Here is an 18,128-nt window from a genome sequence, read left to right as displayed (position 1 = left end):
GTAGTCACTGATTCTGTGAGTCTCATCTCCTAAGGTCGTTCCAAAGCCGAAGGGCCTGCTAGCAAAAGCGCCTTCTCTTTTAGATTTAAGCCTCGACTGTGGAACAATCAGAAGCGCCCCCAAACCTGAGGATCTAAGGCTGCGAGCAGACTCATAAGGTGTCAACAATTCTGTGTTGTAGCTTGGAGCCGGAGCCATACGTGCTTTAAAAGAGATCCGTAAAAATGACAATGTTCTGATCAAACCACATACTATAAGTTTGAATCATAGACTGTATAAAAAGATGGACGACATGACAGCTCCATTAATTAAACATTAAAACATTAAAGCCAAAACATTTGGAGCGCCTGCTGCTGACTGGCTGCAGTATAGGTCATATAACCCACCTCCTCCATGTTAACAGATGGGACATGAGTCAAACTATAAATCAAAATACACACCAAATACATTTTTATCAAACATGGTTTCTGTCATTATAATTACTTATCATGCTGATTTAAGTCCTAGAGTTATTTGATGCTGTAAAAAGGATGGTTGACAGCTCTGTTGACAAATGCGGCTCCTGCAGCCAATCTGTTCCTGATTAGCAGAGTCGAGGAGGAACGGTGAGAGGAGACGTAGCTAAAACAGTCACTACAGTCATTCAAGTTTACGTCTGTGAACGTCTGCTTCAGGCCAACAAAAGAAGCTGTTCTGCTACGCCGACTACGCCGGTACGGGTTTTTCTTTAAGTTAAGTGTGTGTTTTGGTTAGCGGAAGTGGCTACAGCGGCTCCACCTGCTGATCTCTACTGCGCAACTCTGCCTCCAAATGACGTCACCATCGCAAGATGGCAGAGCCCGCCACGGGGGGTATTTTGGCTTCAATTTTGTACAATGAGAGTAGATGGAGATTGGTTTGACTGCACTGAGATGGAAAGAAAAACAGATGTGCTTGCAGTTACAGAAGATGCACTGAAATATCGGCTTTCCTGTGTTTGTTTCCAAAAAATACATATTTATACATGTTAAGGGGAGTAGTCATTATCAAGCTCTCACACTGTTTGTTGAGCAGTTTTCAGATGCAGCCAGCAGGGGGCAGAGTGTGACCACTCAGAGGCTGAGAGGACTGCAGATAGCAGCAGAGAGCATGGCTGAGAGAGAAAGAGGGGAGACAGACTGGTGGGAGAATAGAAGCATTTTCTAAATAATAAACCAATAAGTGACTGGTTTTGTTAGTTAAGGGTGATGCTTATTTGTTTAACAGCATCTGTCAGGAGAATAAACAGCAGCGGCTATGGCTAAATGGTGATATACTGTATATAGAGAGAGATGGACAGAAAGGTGAATGAGTTCATTTGAGTTTATGTAACTTCTCCTCTTGAGGGACACAGACAGAGAATGAAAAAGCTCTGGCCTTACACATGTAGGAAATAAATGCCTTTCATTATATGGACACGTCATTTATCAAAGCATCAACACTGTGATCGTTGCTGTTTGTGCGCTGCAATAATCTGATTTCATCCATCAGAATAATAGCCTATCTGCGCAATTCCTTCAGCCTCTTCCTTATTCAGAGCCATTGACCATGAGTCAAACCTCCCAGCAAGCATTGCAACATAAATATTTTATCAAATTACATCAGGATCCATCGCTTGGTGCCAAGTTTGGCAGCCCCTCCTTCCTGTTTCTCCTCCACCTCTTTTCCCTTGACTCGTCTTTCCCCCATTTTTTTCTCACACAACCTCTTGCAAACCCCACTTGGTATGTTTGTTTCTTTCTCTTCTTCACTTACTAAAACCATCTTTTCTGGAAGGGATCAACATTTTTTTGTAACCCAGTGTAAAATCAGGTGAAATGGGAGAGTTGTATGTGGAGGAAAAGGTAGAGGAAAAGATGTGAGAGTGACAGAGAGAGAGGAGGGAGGAGAGAGAGGGAGGGATGCTGATGGACGATTGTCAGAAAGTGAAAGGGGGGCTGAGGGAGGGAGGGGAACATGACGTTGAGGAAGGAGAATGGGAGACGGAGAATCTGTCTGTCTGTGTGTGCATGTGTGTGTGTGTGTGTGTGCGTGTGTGTGTGCGTGTGTGACAGGTTGGGTTGGTGCCCTAAATGTGTGTTCATCTGGGTTAATTCTCCAGGACAGAACTATTAAAGATTAACAACGAAGCACCATGTTTTATTGAGGCAAGCTACATTTGTGGGCATATGGCTCCAAACACAGACCTACTTTAAATGTCTGTGTTTGTGCGCATGTGTGTTGTTTTTGTCTGCAGGCTTTTATTTTGTCCAGACAAAAGAGACTTAGTCGGCCTCGCTTTTTGCTGCAGCCGTACATCAGTTGGATTGTTACCTCTTAAATTGTATGTCAACATTTGTCTAAATGTCATTTTTGTTGTCCTCAATATTAAATGACACAGTTTTGGAGTGTGGGCAAAAATAAGTCAGCATAAAAAACATGCAGGGACCTTTAAACTTCTTATCAGATACTGTGGATGATACAGTAATATTATTTAACTACAATACATGTTCAGTACACATGATTATCCACCTTACAGTTACTGTATGTGAAAGGATTTATACACTTGTCTCTTTGGTAAAAATAGTTATCAGGTTAGCTGGTTAGCTTAGCTTAGCACAAAAACTGGAAACAGTAAAAACAGCTAGCTTGCTTTCTTCCAAAGGTCACAAAATACAATTTTGATTGTGATTAATTGAAAAAGTTTTGTCATTTTTTTTCTGATTACTTCAAAGCTACACTGAGGAAGGTTTATATTTGATAATAATATACGGTGGCCCACGAGTGCAAGCATGCGGTAACGGCCCAAATGATTTCCATTAAGAGAAACAGGCTGCAAATTCAGAAATGATGCAATTTTAAGAAAACATGCACAAGAAATATGCAACAAGAGAAACATGCTGCCGTTGAAAAAACATGCTGCAAAAAGCTGAAACAAATCATGCTGCAAGCACATCAATGTTGCAAAGTCAAAAACACACCAATCTCTGCTATAGTCTGACGCCACGATATCGCCTCTGGGGACAACGGTGAACGTGCCGGGTGTGTAGCCAGCGGTTAGCGATAAACGACTTCCAGTCAAGACTTTTCTGTGTGCTGTATTGTTCACAGAAAAAGAAACTTTAATTAGACTTGAATTAACAGGTCAGAACTTTCCTGAAATTTCAACATCATGATGCAGATTAAAAAGTACAACTGAAGCTTTGTCAGGTCTGTCCTCAAGAGAAGAAAACAAATTTTAAGATGCTCGAGGTCAGATCCATAATTTCTGATGCATTCGAGGAAGTCAGGAATCTGAACGCAGGAAGTTATCTCAAGTTGAATTTTAGGTCTAGAACAGATTGTTAGCAGTTAGCATGCAGATGTCTGTTTATAGAGATGAATAAGTAGCTAAATCGTCGTCAGATGACGCTGATGGGAGCCAGGATGTCATTACGATGCATTATGTTCCGCCTGCTTTTGCTCTCCACACAGACTGTTTTTCCTGCATACGCCGCAGCCTGCTGATACGTGATTGGTCAATATTACTCAGACTACAAGCAGAGTACAAACAGAAACCACAACACTTGCCATTCCTAAAATCTGAGTCCCTGTCTAAACAGAGATTAAAAACACACAAACCCAGAAAACACATGCAAAATAACCCCCCCGACCCTGAACAGGATAAGCGGTATTGATATTGGATCGATGGACAACAGAAGTGCTGTAACAGGTTCATTTTTGAGAGAAAGGGAAACAAGGAAGTGAATTTCTTGATCAACAGACCACTTAATAAGAGACCCTGCCGGAGCAGAGGGTTCAGGCCGTTGCAGCCCGTGTGCACTTGTCAGCCACCATATAATAAGTTGTAAAAAAGGCTGCAAAATGGCCTTCAACAGCAAACTAACTGTTGGATTTGACTAAAGTTCTCGGTGGTGTTACTTTGCATTTCATAGCTGATATGTGTTTTTAAGTTAAATCCTTGAACATTTGACCTTGTACTACTTTAACTTTATCTTAGTTGTAGCCGTACCTCTTATTTCTTTGCTGGTCTTGTCCTGTACATGTGTAAGTATTGTTTTCTGATACAAAATCTCCACCTGCATCCTTTTAACTGTCAAACACATCACTCACTGTGAATCTTTGCTGTGGAACATGTAAATATATGCTGTTTGGGCAGCGTCTTGCAATGGTTACAGGCATAAAAAAATAAATATAAGATCTTATTTCTGACGGTATTGTTTGCTTTTATGGGTCATATAGAGGCATCAGTATTATTTCAGTCTTTTTCATTCCCAGCTGAAAAATCCTAACGGAGGCCTTAATATAAAACATTCTTGTACTCCTGATTAGCAAAGAAAAAAGGAGCTGCCCTGCCTCGAATCAATTCTTAGAAGCTCAATCTTCGTGAAAGAGTTCTTCTCCATCCCACAAACCTCTTAAAATAGCATCTACATTTTCTTCCAAGTGTCAATATCTGAGCGTGCACCGATTGTTGTCTTTGAAAAACAGCAGCGGTAGTTGGAAACATGGAACAAACCCTGATCTCCTCAAAGACAACTCTCCAATAGAGATCCACGATGGTGCCAGATCTGTGTTCTGAGGCCTACAAATATCACTGAACAAATAACTGCAGGGATGTAATGAATCACTCCACAGATAAAAAGAAACACAAATTAAAAAAATAGAAAATGAATGTGTTTTAAAAATAATTTTTCATTGGGATAAGGACGGCAGAGGAACCGCCGACTGTTGTCTCTCCGTCCTCTGAGAGAAATCCGTCTTTTCTTCTACAGGAACACCCCCACAGCACTCGATCATCTGCATGGCCACGATATGTAACACTGCTCCCAGTGCGTGTGTGTGTGTGTGTGACGGTGCTGTCACCAGTGCAACGAGTGAGTCATGTATGCAACCCACAGGGATTCTTGTTAATATGAAACTTTTGACACCCATAAAGCCTGTGATCTTCACACACTCACACACACACTCTCTGTAATCTCATGTCACTTCCTGCTTCACGGTGTATTCATAGATTTTGGGGGCTTTTTATCGCTGTGTGTGTAGTTGTGTGTAGAAACTCTGACTAATAATAGCATGGTGTTATTTGAATGTTACAGTCATGTACAGTAACACCTGCTCTGGTGCATTTTTGGGTGTTAAGTTTCCTTTGCAAGTTTGGATTTGTAGTGTCTGCCTTTCACTTTTACTCCAAACTAGCTATGAAACAACGCTTAAACAGCAAAATGTAGGCAAAGGCTGCTACACGGGTGAAGAAGAGCAGCGGAGCGAGGCTAAGGCTCAGCTGCTTCCGCGCAATGCATCTTGGTACAAGTAGGCACTGCTAGCAAGGCTCCAAGAGCATTAACAATGATTGAACATTCATATAAAACAAAGGGACAATTCCCTTTTACTGTGTGTGTTACACTGTACTAATAAAAGGCCTACACAGACACATTACTCCACTCCTCACCTCTTCCATTTAGCCAAGTTTAGAAAATCTGATGTTAAGTTAAACAATTGTCACTAATATTTACAGTCACAATTGCTTTCATCAGGTTGAAATTCCTTGTACGTGTCTTTCCTATGTTCTTAACTTCTAAAGATTCCGTTGTATCAAATCCTTTCTAAATCACCCTCAACAATTAATTTCTTTGCTAGTAATTAAAAACCATATTTGTATCAACAAAAAACTGCTCCCAAAGGCGTAGCCAATCGTTGTGGCTGTGCGTGAATGGTGAGCTAGCTCCTGATTGGAGATTGGCACTTTGCATAGCAGCCTCTGCCATCAGTGTGTGAATGTGTGTGTGTGAAAGGGTGAACGTGACGTGGTGTAAGTCGCAAGACTAGAAAAGCGCTACATAAGTACAGTCCATTTAACATAACTTCCGAATATAACAATTTTATGGGGCTAACCATACAACTTACCTGATTTGTTAGCCATGCTAGCTAACTATGGATGGAAATTACATCTCAACAACTACTTATTAAATTGCCATGGCATTTTAAACTGATATAGATTGATTAACATAAACAACTTCAAATGCCATCATTAGCTTAAAATTATTTTGTTTGAGACTGAATACCCACAAAAACTCATGACATTCCCCTCAGCTGTACTTTGTTTTTGTTATAATCTAATGTTAGCATGCACAAACTAGGATGTGAGCATATTGAACATTAATGACACAACCAATGAAAAGATGGACTTACACAAGGCAAAGTGAAGTAAAAAGGCTTTTTTCTAGGAGTTTTAATGTTCTGTCCAGGTTTGGTACACAGGTCACCACAAGCAACCATCCAAAAGAGTCAAGCAAAAAGGCAGGTCAAAAAATCAGACTAAGGTCATACGCAGATAAAATAAATAACTCACTTGAAAATATACAGGAACACACAACGAACAGTTAATGAGAGGGAAGACACACAGGGTATATATACACAGGTAATCATTGGAAACAAGACAGAGGTGGATCTAATTAAGGCGGAGTTGACACATGAGGTAGGAGATGCAGGGAGCAGGGATCTGATGGTGTGTTCGAAATGCCATACTATATTAGCAGTACGTACTGATTTGTCCAAAATATAGTATGCCGTATGCAAACAAAAGCAAAATGTTCAGTATGCCAAAAATACCAGGATGTGGTACCGATTCGGAGAGAATGCATTGGACCAGTCTACCTCGCCTACTGTATCCCACAATGCAAAGCGCTGGAAGGTCACGGCGGCAGTTGAAACGATGGATGGCAGCAGCATTCCAGCAGAAGGGGGCGCTTTAGTTAAAGTAGCAGTGGTTATTGTTGACTTCCGCCTGGTGTAGCATCTGAACGCAGTATGCAGTATATAGCATGTAGTATATAGTATATAGTATATAGCATATAGTATGTAGTATATAGTACGGCATTTTGAGCAGAGCCTGTGACAAGGGTGAGTTTCAAAATAAAACAGGAAATAACAATATGAATGAAATAAAAACTAGGTAACACTTTACATCAATTTATATACATAAGAAATGCTGAAGTAAAGCTTAACTAATACATGATGCTTTAATGCATCAATAATTGAAGGATGCATCATGAATTCCTGTTGGTCACCATTAAGTCACTGTGACTTTATGTGATTAGTTTACACTTAATAGATTACCTCAGCATTAAGTATATGAATTGTACCCTTAATGTAAAGTGTTACCGAAAACTAAACCATGACCTTAAGGGACATACTGTGTCAGTTATACCTGCAAAACATTAGTATGTTAGAATTGCCATTGTAATCCTGTTAGCGCACCAAGTTTAGCTTTTAGTTCAGAGCACCACTTTGTTTGACTGCAGCCGAACAGAGCTGCCAGCACGAGTGTAGACTCTGTATTTATGAGTGAACAGGAAATATCTGTTCCCACAATTGAACAGATATTATTTGGTTGGTCAGTTTGTTACTTTTCATTCTAAACAGGCAAATATTGACTAATGTCTATAAACCGATATCTACACATGGAAGCAGAATCTGTAGGCCAAGGACAAGATTTTTGGTGTCAAAGTGGTTTTCTGGTTTCTGTTTGTATTCCATTTAGTGCTGACCCATTGTGTTTGAGCAGGCTGTGGTTGTATGCTGGAAAACAGCTCGTGTGGAGAGCAAAAAAGCTGTCGTACATCAACTTTTTATTCATCTCTTTAAACACATATCTGAATGCAGATAACCAGTTATAGACAGTCTCTCTTTTTTCTATATCCATTCTTGCATCTCATGTTATAGTCAGACTGTGAAGAATGTTGATAAGAGAGGAAGTATTGAGCCCCTTATCCAATACCAGTTAGATGAATAACCACTAGATGAACTAGATGAAAAACCAAGCCCCCCCAAAGTTGCCATTTGCCCCAGGGGCTAAAGTGAGTGATGATTCACGATGCTTTTCACAGGATTACCAACAAGTTTTATGAGGTTTCACAGTTAGCTACACAAAACAGCTACACCTAGCTGTTGTTTTCTAAAACTATTTTTTACAAAATAATAAATAAAGGTTAAATTTTGGGGGGTTTCAAGTTGCTACTTGAGCCTTTTGTTATAAATGTACTTAAAAATAGACTTGGCGTACCAAAAACAATCAGAGGTAATCCTAAACACAGCAGCATTCACAATGTTCTTAAAATCTTTCAGCTGTTATTTATGGCCTTTAAAAAAATATTTTGTAGGTGTCGTCTTGACGAATAATTGACTTTGATTCAGGTCTCAAGATTCAACATTTCAGTTCCACCTTTATTCAGCTGTCACTAACATGTAATGTGCTGAACAGGCTGTGTTTGAAGGTGACATCCAGGCAGGCTCACTGCGTCTGTTGGTTGCTTTGGTGATGACGGATGCATGGCTCCTGCAGTGACAGCTCAGAGAGCATGCTGGGTAAACATGGACTCCCCTGAGAGCGGGACAACCGGTAATGACACCACAGAGAAAAAAACACAGATGCACACACTTATTAAAGATCACACACACACACACACACATATGAAGCTCTCAGGGGACTGGGGTGCTTTAGTTGTTAACAACTCCAACATCTCTCTCTTTCCCTCTCTTGTTCCCCCTCTCCTTTTCTCATTTCTATCTATATCTGTCCTCTGTAACCCCTGGCTCTTTATCAGGCCTACAGAATTCTCCCTTATTCAGCCAAAACTGGGCCAGAGCACAACACCATCCCAGCTGTGCGCACACTCGGGCACGTATCCACATACTCGCACACGGACAGAGCCGATGCTAATTAGCTCTACAAACAGGTCTCAGGTTGCTCTGCGTGTGTGTGCGTGTCGGGGTGACAGAGGGGCAGTGTGCTGTTAACTAACTAGTGTGTCAGGATTTCTTTTTCTGTCCTCATTTACGGAAATGAAGTTTGCCCCCTGAGTGACCCATATCTCCCGACACAGGGAGGCAGAAAAGGGGAGGGAGGGAGGGAGAGAAAAGACATTTACGAACCATATCTTTTAATTTATACATGGGCGACATCGAACAGGCAGAGGGAGATGAGGGATTTGACAAAGTGAAAAAGAGGGAGGGAGACGGGGACGTGTGGATGGACAGGAACGGCAGAGATGGATGATTACTAATCTGTATCAGTCAAGGTTGGACTTTTCCTTCTAAGGCAAAGAGATGAGGCCTGATTCAGCGCTCCGAAGCAGAGGTCAGATGGTACATGGCTCAGTGCATGAGTTTTAATGAACCACATCCTTGATCCTGTCTCCATATACAGCCATGGAAATAATACAGCAGTGTTTCCTTGACAGATCTGTAGCACCAAAGTAGGCATGTTATAAATCCTGCCCAATTTTAGCATCTATCTTCTGTTAGCATTGGCTAACACGTCCATTGTTGTCATTACCTTTAACATGGGCACTGTAGTTTATTTTAAGTCAATCACACAAAATCCTGTCTGTTGCCGTAGATACAATTGTACAACAGCAATGTTCCCCCTAAACATTTTCAGAATAAAATCCTGAAACCCTGAATCTTACCTGTATGGGCAGGCACTTACACCCTGGATCTGCTTTGCATTTCCAATTTCCATTTCCGCATTGTTCCAGGATTGTAACAGACCTGTCAACACTGTAAGTAGCTTGACATCATATCTGATGTGACACATTAAACAAAGGTTGTTTTTTACACACAATAATTGATGATTCCGTTAAACAATCAACGGACTGCAGTGTTTCTAGCTCCACCTTTACGTGCAAGGCTCTGATGATCTGGCAAACTGTCGTCCCCTTCTACCCAACTCTTCAAGTTGATGCTTCCATGTGATGTCAGAGGTCAAGTGAGAAATAATCAAATGTTAAGTTAAGACAGAAGGAGCAAGGACTATAAATAAAAAAGTAAAAAAAGCTGCTAAAGCTGCTTTGTTTTAGATATACAACGGAGTATTATGGCCACGTTAAATTAAAAATAATCTAAGATTACAAGAATAAAGTCAGAATTTTCCGAGAATGAAGCTGTAATATTACGAGGAAAAGTTGTAATTTTTACAAGAATAAAGCCGTAATTATACAAAAATGAAGTCTGAATTTTACAACAATAAATTTGTTATTTTACAAGAATAAAGTCATAACATCATGTGAATAAATTGGAAATTTTAGCCTATGGTTAACCTATATATTATTCTGAAAGGGAATATCAGAAGAGCAGAGAGCCGCCTGTGATCAGCTATAGCTATTCTGAAGTATCCTTTTGTAAAGCTGTGTAATGTGTCTCGTTTTATTACAACTTTTTCTATGTATTATTACGACTTTATTTTTGTAATATTAAGACTTTCTTCTCTTCCAACTTTACTCTTGTAAAATTACAACTTTTCATATTCTCATAATATTACGACTTTATTTTCTTACGTCTTTAATTTTGTAATATTACAACATTTTTCTCTTATGGCTTTATTCTCGTTAAATCACGACTTTATTCTCCTAATATTAGGACTCTATTCTCTTAATCTCAAATCTTATTTTCTTAAATGTGGCCCTAATACTCCATTGTAAAGGTTACTCATTTCTCAAAAATATTTAACAGTCCACTGTTACCTAATGAAGAGGGGGAGGAGCGAGCGATGGACAGGTTAATGCTGCCAGATCAGACCAAAATTGCAAAGGCAGCAATTTGTTCCCAGTCTGACCCTGCCCTGGTCAGTGGGCTAAAACATAATTAATTATTAATTAATAAATATAGGTATCATTCACAACTTTTGCCACTGAAAAATAAAATAAAAGTGTAGCACAACTGGACTGCTTGGTAGAAACGCAGCGGAAATGTGTATAAATCAACATTTTAAAAAAGTCCCCAACAAAAGTACTATTTACTTCTGTCTGGGCAACATTTCTAAAAAAACTTTAGTTTTCAAATATTTCATGAAATTATTTAAGCCTTTTTTTAAAGAAAGAAACTTGTGGCCAGATCAAGAAAGGCCATAAAAAACAAGGCTGACCTTTAATGTGAAAGGGCCCATTCAATTGTAAACGCATAGAGAATTATGACCAATTCTGCAGTCACAGAGTTCTTTAGCTTCTTTTTGCTCGTCATCATGTTGTTAGTCTTAATCATTTTGGTCAGCTTTAATCAATCTCATTTCTAAGACCAGAAAGCAGCAGTTTTTTGTTAAAAAGCTCGAATAAGCCGACTGTGCACTACCTGCTCTGCACCGAACTGCAGACAGAAAACGTTAGCAGCTAGCAGCAAAAAAATTGTGGTGCAATTTTGCTGGCTACATAAATGGCTTTCATCGATGATACTACTTCTTTGTGCTGGCCTCATCCTGCAACACCATTCAGTACACTGTGCCCTACAAAATGTTGTGGTTTTTGCAAGTTTCACTGTCAATAACATGAGCAGTCTCTGAAAACACGTTTAATCTCCATCAGCCTCTCGTAGATCAAATAACATTTAACAACATTTAACATCTTGACACACTGCCATTACAGCTCAGAACGCGCAGTCAACCCTCCACAGACTGCCTGCAGATCAGCTTTAGATTGAATTTTTACACCATGTTAGCAGGTTGTCTGATTTGACGTCTTCATTGGAAAGATGTCAAAACATAAAAAATGAGGCTCGCCAAGTGAAGACAAAAGAAAAAGAAAAGCCTTAAACATCGCTGTTTAAATGTCATGGCAGCCATCTGCTGTAGCCTAGTTTTATCACGACCACACAGTATTGTATTTGCAAACTAGGCAACCTTTTTTTTTGTTACACAAGATGCGATGATTCCTCTGGCCTTCTCTCTGCAGAACAAAGATGATCTTACTTGGTAAAAGGCAGAAAAGAAATGCCTCTGGAAACGTATCAGGATTATTGTGGCATAGCAACAGAATTTATTTTTTACCTCAACTGTATACAAAGATCTTCTGTGATAGATTTTCCTAGTTTAGAATATTGAATACAGGATTTTTTTCCTGGCTTCTCAAAGGCTACAATCCTATGTGTAGATGTGCGATCCGTGCATGACACATTATTTGCTTGTTTTTGTTGCTGGATCAAACGGCAATATTCTCTAACGCAATCGTAATGGACACTGGACAGCCTGTCTTGATTATTGCGGGCATGATTGTCAGTGGCATTTGTAGTTATGTTAAGTCCTATAACTATTAGGTGTGTGAGCGTGTGTGTGAGCAGCAGAGAGAGCGTGCATGAGAGAAAGCCTGCTGTAGGTTTACAGATGTGGATTTTGGCCTGTGCAGGCCTAGAGCAGGAACCTCCTTGAGGTGAAGCAGGAATCGTAGAGGTTAGCAGTGAGCATGTCCTCTTTTTCTGGCATCACTAGAACAGCCAAACAATGCCAGAACTAGTATAATGATTGCAGGATACAGGGTAAAGCTTGCCGTCCTCCAGTCCTCTGTCCCATCAACAACTCCATGTGACGACATATGGGGTGCTTAACTCAGGAGTAGATGTGCTGCTGTGCATCCTTGTGTGCGTAACAAGCAGAGTGGCAGCTCGTTATGAGCCCGCCTACAATGGCGCATCTTACTATCTGTTTATTTGCATCTTAAATAACAGGAAAAATACTGCGCTTTTGACTTTAGACAAGATTTTTGTTGGTCAATGACGCAATTGCTCTCTGCTGCCTCGAGTTAACAATGCACCTGACCAAACCTCATTTTAAGACCCTCAATGATGCACAGATGGGTGTACGTAGATTTGATAGATAAACAATGTGGCTGCCTGTCGTGAAAATGAAATGAGGTCAGGACGAGCAATGTCACTTGCACTACACTGTGCTCTGCTCTGCAGCTGGTGTAGGACAGGGCACAAAGTTTTACAATAAATGTGGAGTCTGATAGTCGTACCACAGCGACCTGTCAATCAGGATGGAGGCTCAGCAATGCGTATTGATCCTTCTGTCAAAAATATGGTGGCGTCACAGTGGCCATGTCCCCTTCTTAAATACAGTGCATGGTGTGAACACTGTGACCTTGTGATTATACTGATGATCCTGTAGGGAAAAGGTCACAGATCTAACCCGTCACGCCTGTTGTGTCCTTTAAATTAACCTGTCTCACCCCTTGTGCACACATATACTGCAGTGCATACGACAGTGATAGAAAGTCATTTACCTGTAATAAATCCATTGTGAAATACAGTCGTACATATATTTTGCTGAAATACGTCTGTACTTTAACCTATTGAATATGTTCTGTAAGGTTATAATAAGAGAACCGCATGGTTTATTTCTCAACTTAACAGGAAACAATGAAACAGACCCATTTAGTACAATGCAATGAACACTCTCCTGTCAATCTCTTCATTCTGTCATCTTTCACAAAGATGTTCTATGACGGTTACAGTTTGTTAAATATTTGTTTAACGATTTGACGGCGCACACTGCACCGTGAGCTGTGTCGCATTCTTGGACTGTGGGAACTTTAAACGATTGAGATGGTCAGTTGATTGAACAACATATTTCACAATGTTTGTTGTGTTGGTTTCTGACAGCATAATATTTGGGAGCTAACTCTCCCACCACATGAATGCCATCAAAAACCCACCATCCCCCAAAGTGTATTATAGTCGCTCCTCCCTCAAATGACCTGACCTCATATTTGATCCGGCTGGGTTATGTGTATTGAGCGAGCAAGTTGTTTGCTGGGTTATTATTGATCTTCTAGAGCTGAGCTTGGATTAATGTTGGGTTAATGGGTGTGGTGTTAATGGAGCTTGCAGTATTATATTTAACTTTACCAGAGAGCATGTAAAATGAGAGCTTCTAAATTGCAGATAGAGTCTATATCTTGCTAAGAGGCTGCTGAATTTCAAAGGTACAGCTGTGGTGATATGAACTTTTGTGTGATATTTTTTGTGTCATCATTTTTTTAACTGAAAGAAAAAACACCCTGCTTCCACCTGATCATGTTTTGTTTATGTAGCCTATGAAAGAATATCACATATAACTTAACATTGTTACTTAAAGCTATAGTTAACATTTTGGAGGAGGTTTATTTTCTCCCTAGCTGAGCATTCCATAAGAAAATTGATGCTACTTTCATTTCTTTACCGTACTGCTAGCTTCCAGTTAGCTACAGCTAGCCTGGCTCTGCGGTAACAAAATTGTCAATAAACTAACTAATTAACTTGTTTGTGTTCATGTAGTGTTAACTAACAATGTCAATGTTTGATATTACTGTAATCGTTTTGTAAAATAATTAGTAAAAAAAATTACGTTGTGGAGGGTGGGAAAACGTAGTCTCCTAGCTGTAACTTCCTATTTACTGTTCTTTTAACTCTCAACAAGAAAGCAAATACCCATTTGAGGCCGAGCAAACATTCAGCCGTAACTTACTGCTGCATGCACTAGCACCACTAAAAGCTGCCCAGAGCTAGCACTGACTTTAAAAACATTTCTGTTTCTTGACATCTCCATCTGGATAAAGCAGAGTGTTATGTGAGTGTTTGAGCTGCAGCTCTGGTGGATTAACCCTTGCCACGATAATGAGCGTTGATGGTAACCTAAAGTCGAGGGAATCCACTACTCCATCGGCGGATCAGCTCAATAATCTGCTGGACCAGGCAGGAGGATTGAGACATACTTAGTTCATATCTTTAAAGAAACCTGAGGCAGAAGGAGACAGTAAACATTCGGAGCTCAGGGAGTAAGAGGGAAGGAGAGGCAGAATGTTTTTAAAAGCTAAAAATAGCCTGAATGTAAGAGAGAACAGATCTGAGCTACTTGTAGTGACACACAAGGATGTCTTCAAAGCTGCCTGGGTTCTCTGAAGAAATCAAAATTAAAATTGAAATGAAAAGAAGTATACGAGGAAGAGACAACCATGCACAGAGATGCATGTATGTGCTAATGTATGTGGGAATATGTGGCTGTATCAGTGCATTAGTGCTTCATTTGTTCATCAGGAACAACACAATGAAATGTATAAACAAAATCAAATATTTGCTTGTTCAACAGAACACAACATTAAAAGGTATGTAAGCATTTTAAGATGCTTAAGAGATGTTGTTCAATGGACAAACTGGGATGTAAATCCAAGCCGTTATTTGGTATCAAAGAAAATAATGATTAGATATTTACATCATCAGGTTCTCATTGATCATGTTTCCCCTCCCATCTACACTAACTGGGCTCTAATGCAGTCAAAGACAACCCTAGAACACGCCAGTGAACAATACTTGTACTCCAAGTAGCATTGTTCACTAGCGTTTTAGCGGGCATTGGTTGTATAAAGAAAACAGTCTGTGTGGAGAGCATAAAAGCTGGATCTCATTGGCTGTAATGCCGAGATCAGGATCTCCATAAACATTTGAATTAAACACAACATTCTATATGCTATTTAAGCGCTCAGTGAAGAAACCCCTCCCCTTGTGCCCTCATCTCACTACTTATAATTAACCTACCACATGGCCCTTACACCGCAACCCAAGCAGTGTTGCCACCTTCAACAGACCCAGGCTCCGCCATGCGAGCTCAAGGTACTGTCAGCGCCGATACCACCTACCCTATCACATGGCTCCTAATAACCCCCACAACTCAAACTTAGTAGTTAGATAGGCAGCGAGAGCCAGCACATCAACAGGGTTATCAAGTGGGCACCTCCCTTAACTGATGTTTTGTCAAGTGAGGCCCACGACACCTCGGGGAGGCTCAACAGCTAGCTCTGGCATCCCAGAACCGCCCTAGCTAGCTTTCACCGCCCATCACAGCCACACAGATATCTGCATATAAGGGCACTCAAACTCCATTCCTGTGTCTCATGTTGCTACTCCGACAGTAAACAAAGACCCCTGGACGTAAGAGGAAGTTATTGCCAACAAACCCTTTATCGGGTATTTGAACCACTGGCCACAGCGTAAGACCTAAAAATTTGCTGTCGCTCCAAGAGGCTATATGGTTGTCAAACAATATGAGAGAGTATGTATTCCAGCCATGTAATGCTCAGAAAAAAGAGGTTGACTTAACTGACTGGTATGTTACAGTTCTTTACACATTCAGTCAAAATGTAATGTGCAAGCATTTACATATTCTACATATTTTACGTCTACCAGCCAACTGCATCAATTTGTTACTTAAACTGAAATATCACAGTAAAGGTGTAAGTGTTCTTCAAGTAAAATGCTCCTCAGATTGTCCAACACAAAAACCCCCTACCCTATTTCCGACGGAATTTGCGGGTCTGACTCTTGAAGGACCGCCATGACTGGCAGGACCAGGGCCATGCTTTGGGTTAAGCTTTGTTATTTTGATTGCAGGAGCAAAAGCACGGCAGGCTGTAAACTTACAAACCAAGTCTCAAATGTATCCTCCACACATGTAAAAACATGTTGGTACAAACTACATCTTTCAAAGTATTATGCCTTAATGTTGAAAACGCCTCTCAAATCTTCAACCTTGTTTGTACACTATCTCCACAGGATTAAATGTCTGAGACCACGTAGTAAACAATGTGTAATGCTATCTGCAGCTTCTGCCCTCAGAGCTCTGCCCATTCAAAAACAGATCAGCGCATTCACGAGAGAGCAGGGGAGAGCGAGGAGGTCCCCGAAAGAGTGGATTAAAACTCTCAGATTAGACGGCATGTGGTGACCTGAGCAGCACAGAGAGCAGTCAGCCCGGTGTGTGTGGTGGGTGTGAGAGGGAGAGAGATTATGACCACCAGCAGAATGTGCATTAGAGATTGGTTCGGGTGATCTTTATGTACACTGTGAGTGTGTGTGTGTGTGTGTGTGTGTGTTTAGTAGTGATGGGGGTTGATTGTTAATCCTAATCCCCTCGTCAATGTATGCTGAGGTCCGACAGGCCATTAGTGCAAGTTTTTTGTTCATGTGTGTGCATGTGTGTGCGTATGGGGTGTGTGTGAAGGTATATGAACACATGTCCATCTTTAGTGTATAAGTTTATGCATGGATGCATAGATGTACTGGTATGCACGTTTGTGTGTACTCCTGTGTGCAAGAGAGTGTAATCTGAGAGTGAATAGGGGGTTAGAGGGCCATTAACCGGTGCATTAGCCCAGGCTGCAGACAGAGTGAGGAGAGTGGTGGTGGTGTGTGTGTGTGTGTGTGTGTGTGTGTGTGTGTGTGTGTGTGTGTGTTTGTGTGTAGAGGAGAGCTGATAGTTTGAGGATTTCAGGGGGAAAGGGACAATGGGGGTGAGGATTTAGCAGTTGAGGGGGGGATTGAGTGCATTAGTGAGTGCATGTGTGTGTCAGTGTGTGTGTCGATGGGATTGAGGGGAGCTGACCCATAAAAAGCAGACGGACACACCCTGAGCAAGAGTCAACCGTCTCACCATTCACATCTGCCTCTCATTGAAAATATATCTAACAAGCAACTTGACAAAGATTTAACAGACAGTGTTGAGAATGTTAAATCTGCAATGAATGAAGCTGAGATCCTTAATCCATAAACGATGCTGTATATGGATAATTTTATGAAAGACAGGCGTGGTGACTTTAGGCTTTATGATAACATGAAACTAAATGAATGCGTTTCCAAATATCTGTAAATATCCACAGAACAATCACCATCTGTAGGCCCGCTCCTGTTTTAGGCTGAATGAATCAAACTCATCTGTTTGTTTGTTTTCGTCACAGGATGAAATTCGCCAGTTGCTAAGTTTGTCTCCCTCTCTTGAGTTTTCAGTTATGAAAATGAAGCTCTAGTGTAAGTTCAGTCAGGAAGACTCATCAGCTTCATCATCTCATCAGCCGAAGATGACATCACAAGCCAACACCTCCACCACCAGGGTCTGGACTGCATGGGGGGATGGATCTTGCTGCTGCTCTGGGTCGACAACCTTCGATCACCATATCTCCCCTGAGAGTCCAAGCACCAAGACTTTTGACCATGATTCCTTACCATATCATGATAGTAAAATAAATGTTCTTTCTTACTACATTTAAGCTACTGGTCTCTCTTCATTGAAATATAAATGTTACTCTTTTTAAAGGTACATTGTGTAATTTTCAAAAATCCTCGTTGTGACACCTTTCAACCTTCTTGCACGCGCTGATGTTATCCACTCGACTGTATTTTGCTATGTTGGTTAACTGGCAAATCGTCTGCGCTAGCAAGCAAGCTAACGTTTGCTTGTTTGTTAACGGTAACTTGTTGCCTGCTTACAGCTAGCAGGCTAACCTTAGCCTGGGCTGATAATGCAACAATACTGGCTCATAGAAGACAATCGGTAG

The sequence above is a fragment of the Semicossyphus pulcher genome, unplaced genomic scaffold (genome assembly GCF_022749685.1).
Source record: "Semicossyphus pulcher isolate SPU_LCO1_2020_fin unplaced genomic scaffold, fSemPul1.0.p SCAF_23, whole genome shotgun sequence".
NCBI classification, from domain to species: Eukaryota; Metazoa; Chordata; class Actinopteri; order Labriformes; family Labridae; genus Semicossyphus; species Semicossyphus pulcher.
This window is presented reverse-complemented; position numbering follows the sequence as displayed.